At 38.8% G+C, this 6,423-nt stretch overlaps 1 pseudogene; it reads right to left on the reverse strand.

The window, feature by feature from the left end:
- Positions 1-1,030: 1,030 nt before the first annotated feature.
- On the reverse strand, positions 1,031-1,975 carry LOC139164002 (olfactory receptor 9G4-like; annotated as a pseudogene).
- Positions 1,976-6,423: the final 4,448 nt, after the last annotated feature.

Here is a 6,423-nt window from a genome sequence, read left to right on the forward strand (position 1 = left end):
TAGGGTTAGGGTTACTCTTCTTTAATTATAATATTTAGTTATTTCTAGTTGCCTTTAATGTTCAACCTTTAAATTCTTCCTTTATCATGGGTTTAATCTACAACACTTTCACACAAGATTTTTTACACTTGATTAAAAAACTTCATGTGTTAAAAGGATTTAAGAAACTCAAAAGATGTATTGTTCTAATTTCAAAATCTTATTTCTAATTTATCTGGCCCTAAGTCTTTACAATTTTCCAAAAGCGCATTTCTAATCACCATTTTTCTGTTTATTTAAAAAATTCTTTAAATTTATATTTAATATTTCTTTCAAGCAATGAAGGAAACAAACCTGATATCTTTAGGCTTGTTGATCAATAAGTCCCTAATAGCTGAAAAGCAATTAACAAGCAATTTCTTAAAGTGATTAGAGAAAGGCACAGGCAAACTTGGTGTTCTTTTAAAGGTGCAAAGCATGGTTTTAGCAAGATGCTATAGTGTTATCTCCCAGAGCTCTATACCTTCCAGAATACTGGCTCCTTGCGAAGAACAACTGCATACAGTGAAGCATTTGTGGGTGATCTGAAGCCTTTTCCTTGTCCAGAGAGAAATTACAAAGAGCCAGTCTACTCACCAGCTCTTCATTCTGCCACAGTGGAACTTCCTTTAGTTTGCCAATTCTTACTCTGAACTCAAACTTTTTCTCCAGCTTCTCATTGTCCAATTATTTTATTCTGATCATTTTATTCTGTTTCATTCTGTTTCTGACTCTGTGTAGAATGTTGAAAAGTAGGAAGAGGAATGGGAAGATGTATATATTGGAAACAGTTGCTTACAATGAGAAGTAAGTGTGGAAATTTTTGAGGACTAAAGACTATTCTTGCAGCTTCACCATCTTTGAGGAAGGAAGGAAGGGAGGAAGGAAGGGAGAGAGGGAGGAAGGAAGGAAGGAAGGAAGGAAGGAAGGAAGGAGGGCAAAGCTGACAGTATAGATTGGGGCTTAATTTATCCATAATCAAGTCTGGAGAAATACAGAACCTAAATGACATTCATTTGGGTGCTGTGAATCTTCGCCAGACTTTCTTGAAGGCTGCCTTCACATCTTTGTTGCGTAAGCTATAAATTAATGGGTTGACCAGAGGGTTGATTACTGTATAAAACAATGCATTTGCCTTGTCTGAATTTGGGGTGTGTTGAGAGGGGGGTCTGCAATACATGATTAGAATGGAACCATAGAAGAGAGTGAATGACACCAGGTGAGCGGAGCAAGTGAAGAAGGCTTTGCGTCTCCCTGCAGCTGAGCGGATACGCACTATGACTGCCCCAATACCAATATAGGAACCCAGGATCACAATTGCGGTTGCTAACATATTACTAATAACGAAAATAGACAGAATGAGTTCATATACTTGTGTGTCATCACAGGCCATCTTCACAAGTGGCATCACATCACAAAAGTAGTGGTTGATGACATTTTTCCCACAGAAGCGTAGCCGAAAGGTGTTACCCGTGTGGGCAATGGCATTGGCAAAGCCAGCTACATATGAACCTACTATTAGATGGACACAGAGTTTCTTGGGCATGGCAATGCCATAAAGGAGTGGGTTGCAGATGGCTACAAAGCGGTCATAGGCCATGAAGGCCAATAGGAAGCTTTCACTCCAGCCAAAAGTAGCAGAGAAGAAGAACTGGGCTGTGCAACCAGCAAGGGATATGTGGTTATTCCCTGACACACAGTCAGACAAGATCCGAGGAGTGTAGACTGAGGAGTACCAGATATCCATGAAGGAAAGGCTGCCCACAAATAAATACATGGGTGTATGTAAGCGGGAGTCCAGATAGATCAGGGTCATAAGTCCCAAGTTCCCAATCAGTGTTAATGTGTAGGAGACCAAGAACAGTACAAATAAAATTTTTCATAGAAATGGGTCCGTTGTAAACCCAACCAAGACAAAATCAGTAACCAGTGTCCAATTGCCTTCCACTTCTGTCATTTTTATAAGCATAACCTGTTTATAAAGAAAAGTGAAGTAAGAATTCTGCAGTTCTCAACTCAGGAATAGAGAATTCATTCCAATTTTCGAAAGATTGGTTGAACTCCCAAGACGTTTGGTATAATTTTCACAATGATGCCCCAAGCTGACTTTTCTTCTATTTTTTAAACGTTCTATGCACATTTATAGGATGTGGATTAGAATTAGTTATATTCAGTGTTGTCAATTATATCCCAAACTGATTTTTGGCAGCAATTTTTAAATATAGCTCTCAGCATATGGAAGTACTTGACTGATATTATTGGCTGTCAAACCTGTAGGAAAGTTCCGGGATGAGTAGAATTTGGAGCAAGACATTGATGAAGACTAGTCTAGGAAGTTGAAGAAATCACTTAGGACATGTTATATCTTATCATTTCTACGTATTTTCCAAGATAATTACAAAGACATCAGTGGTGGTATTTAATTTTTCCCCCTAGCGTTTCTGTGGGCATAGCTTGATGATGGGGTTCATGTGACTGAGTGCTGAGCAAAATAAGAAAACTTGAGTAGTAAGGGGGATTTGTAAAAATAAAAGAAATTATAAATTAGAGATGATTGAATAAAAAGAAAATGAGTAAAGATATAAATTGATGACAGGGAGAAATAGGCCAAAAATTTAAAAGAAAAAAAGAAAAAAAAATTTGAAAGATGAGTATGGATTGAGGTGTAAGATAATGAATATGTGTGGAGGATAAGTAATAACAAATAATTGGAAAAAAATGTAAAATTAAAGATTGTAGACCCACGCAACAAAAAATAGATGTCTAGGGAGGCAGTATTTGGATAATAGCAAATATATTTAGAAAATAATGATATATGAATAAATATAGATATGGAATACTGTATAAGATTAACACCAATGATGGAATGAAATTAGGAATTTGAACTACCCACCTGTTAATCATAAAAGGGAAGGGATTAGGATTATATATACTCAAGGAAGGGAGAAGAGGATGAAGAGGAAATAGAGAAAGAAGGGGAAAGGAGAGGAGGGAATTTGGAAAGAGAGAGAGAAGGAGAAAGAAGAAAGAGGGAAGAGAGGGAGATAAAGGGAGGGGAGTAATTTGAAAAATGGGGAAAACAGATGGGAGATATAAGTACAAAAGGTGTAAAGTCAGGATGTTTGTTTATGATATTTTGGATAGAAATGTATAACTATATATACTTTGATATGATTTATGGCATATGTTTGGATGTTTATGTGGTTATGGTAGAAAAAAAATATTTTTAAAAATATTACTTGTATCTTCTCTAAAAAAAATTCAGCATGCTGAAAAGAAACCACCTTGCTTTCTGGAGCAGTGCGACAATTACTCACTTTTCCTATTTTGCACTGCTCTTTGTTTACAAAGTATTATAAAAGTATATTTCTACCAACCTTCACAAAATTATTCTATTGTTCATGTTACATAATTAAGGTACAGCTTTCCTGTCAAGATTTCATCAGAATAACTGAGCACACGCAGACAGAAAATCCAGGCAAGATACTTTTCAAATCTGGAAAAAAGAAAGAAGCACAAAGATTTTTAATGAGGGTCCCAAATTGACTGCCTGAAGTTGGTTGCTCCACTCTGACTGCTGTTCAAGCTGTCCTTGAAAGAGCATCACTTAAGTACAAGCAAAGTACAAGAATAAAAAGCATAAATATTTTCTTCGTTTTAATGAGAGTCCCAAATTTGCAGGATGAAGTTGACTGCTCTGCTTCGATTGCCATTTAAGAAGTCTTTGAAAATGCACCTTGTAGAAAGATGCAACAAATAAAGGAGTCAATGGAGCAGTGCAAAAGAGCTACAGTCACAACCCTTATGCAACAATAATTTTTAGCCAGGTTTTTTTCCTGAGACTCATTGCTTTGGGGACTTACCATTTTCGGCTTAGATCCATGGTACTATCCTTTCCACACAGTTGGTGAAGTCAGCAGTTTAGGTAATTAAACATTTTAAAGAAATACTGTGAAAAGCTTTCGTTGTCCTTTCTCAAAGCACTACCTTGACTTTGTCTTTCATATCTCCTCCTTCTAAAATGTTTGTCAGAGGCAGGATTGACTCCAGCCTTCCCTTAGAGAAACAGGGAAGAAATTGAAGAAATTGAAGGGTTACCATGCATGGACCTGCTTCTGATGCATATCAAGTGTCCCACCTTTGAACACTGTGGAGTTAATTAATCAAGTCCTAGCTGAGGAAATTAGAATCTCGGGAGGAATGTCCCTAATGGTACCTGGTGATGCAATGTTTACCTGAATTAAGCTAAGTATATTTTCCTGCTAATTCTGTTTGGACAAGCTAACAGATCAGCCTCTATGGGAGCCTTGTGTAATCCTTAAAAGGGTGAGCAAAATATTCCTTCAAATGAAGTAACCTCAATTCCCTTTGGAAGTACTTAGATTTAATCTTTCCTTCTGATGATAATAAAAATCCGAAGATGGAACATTATGCCAAAAGTTTTTTCTTAATTTCTACAAGGGAATTTTATTCTAATAAAAAGAAAGAAAGAAAGAAAGAAGAAAAAAAAGAAAAAAAGAAGTAAAATCACAATTCCCCGAGGCTATCTGAGATCTCCAGATAAGCAATCATTTTCCATGTTGAGGGGCCTTAGAAATTCAGCCACAATCATCACTTGTTTAATGGTATTTTATGAAAAAGAAATGTGTAGAATCTACATTTCGTAATGGTTATTCCTTTAAAATTATTGGAATTATTTATTTAAACAAATGTTACAGCAAAATTCCTCACACACATCCCCTTCGACCCAAGAGCAAAGAATGACACTCCTGATCCATGATGACTCGACATGTGAGAAATGAGCATGGTCTGAAGTCTATCACATGACAGCCAACAGGGCATGTGTGTGGGGATGAAGGTGATGCTATATATGACTAAGTATGTCTCGGTATTGTTAGAGCATAATTGCATGGATGTCGTTCTAATCTCATTTGTTTTATTAGGAATTGGGTGATGACAGTAACAAAATGACTAGAACAAGTAGATACAAAGTATAGCAAGAATGTTGGCTCGCGACTGTGCTATCCAGTTTAAAACTTCCCCCGCTAGAGGCACGGCTTGACAGACTCTTGAATTTCCCAGGCACAATTTAGTCAATCTGTGGCCAGTATGCATATTAGCTCATTTTCTTAAACTATTTACATATTCTATTTACATACACAACAACCCTCCCCTCCTGGTTCATGGCAACTCTCACTCATTTATCCATGTGATATAGTCATCCAATTGTAGAGGGCATTGACTTTCCTGCTCGGACTTGTGCAGATCAGAAAAGTCAGCGGCGGAGATGGAGGAGGTCGGCTTGCTCGCAACTCTGCAGAGATTTGTAGGCCCCACCTATGAGGTATCTTCCTGAGTTGAGTCTGCGATACCAACGCCGGCCTCCTGGGGTCCATGACTCCCTCTGCTGGATCCTCGGGGAAAGTCAAGTAGGTATTCCAGAGCGGTTGTGATTTGTTGTAGGTTCTGGGGGTGGCGGAGTTGAGCGTAGTTTCCCCCTGTGGGGATTGAAGGTTCAGACTCTGAATGTAAAGTCTGATTATTGTCTGAAAATAGGTTAGTTGCCTCAGAACACTTTTGGAGGTGATCTATATACCTCCACCATTCACGACCACCGTCTAAAAGGATTTCATACAATTTTGGTCCCTTTTTTCTTAAAATTTCCCCTTTTACCCACATCACCCACCTGTCAAAGTTCTTTGCAGGCTCCTGGCAGCAGCCCCTCTTCACCTCCCCTCCAGGGAAGATCTGGCCTAGTTCCATGGGAACCAGGACCCCCGGGTGGCAGGGATTTGAAGCAGCCCCATGGGCGAAGGGGAACTTCGTGCTGTCATGGTCATTGGCCTGCCCCTCTCAACTCTGGGTCTCTTGATGACTTTCTCCACTTTCTGTTATCAAGGAAGCATATGGAGGAAGGAGGAAAGAAGGAAAACAGCTGGCAGAAATGGGAGCCCAGAAGTTGATTTCCTCATCTGAAGTCTACCCTAAAGAAAGAGTGTGTCAATGCCATTCATTTGCTGTGAATCTCCCCCAGACTTTCTTGAAGGCTGCCTGTACAACTTTGTTATGTATACTGCAAATCAAAGGGTTGACCAGAGGATCGATTACAGTATAGAACAACACATTTGCCTCATCCCAATTTGGAGTGTGGTAAGAATTAGCTATGGAGCATATGATCAGCATGGAGTCACCACAGGCCATTTTCACAAGCAGTGGCACATCACAAAAGTAGTGATTGATGATATTACTACCAAAGAAGCCTAGGTGGAAAGTGTTACTGGTGTGTGCAATTGCATTGGCAAAACCCACTACATAGGCTCCCACCACCAACTGGACACAGAGGTTCTTATTTATTTATTTGTTTGTTTGTTTGTTTATTGGATTTGTATGCCGCCCCTCTCCGCA

Source organism: Erythrolamprus reginae, chromosome 1 (genome assembly GCF_031021105.1).
Source record: "Erythrolamprus reginae isolate rEryReg1 chromosome 1, rEryReg1.hap1, whole genome shotgun sequence".
Lineage (NCBI taxonomy): Eukaryota > Metazoa > Chordata > Lepidosauria > Squamata > Dipsadidae > Erythrolamprus > Erythrolamprus reginae.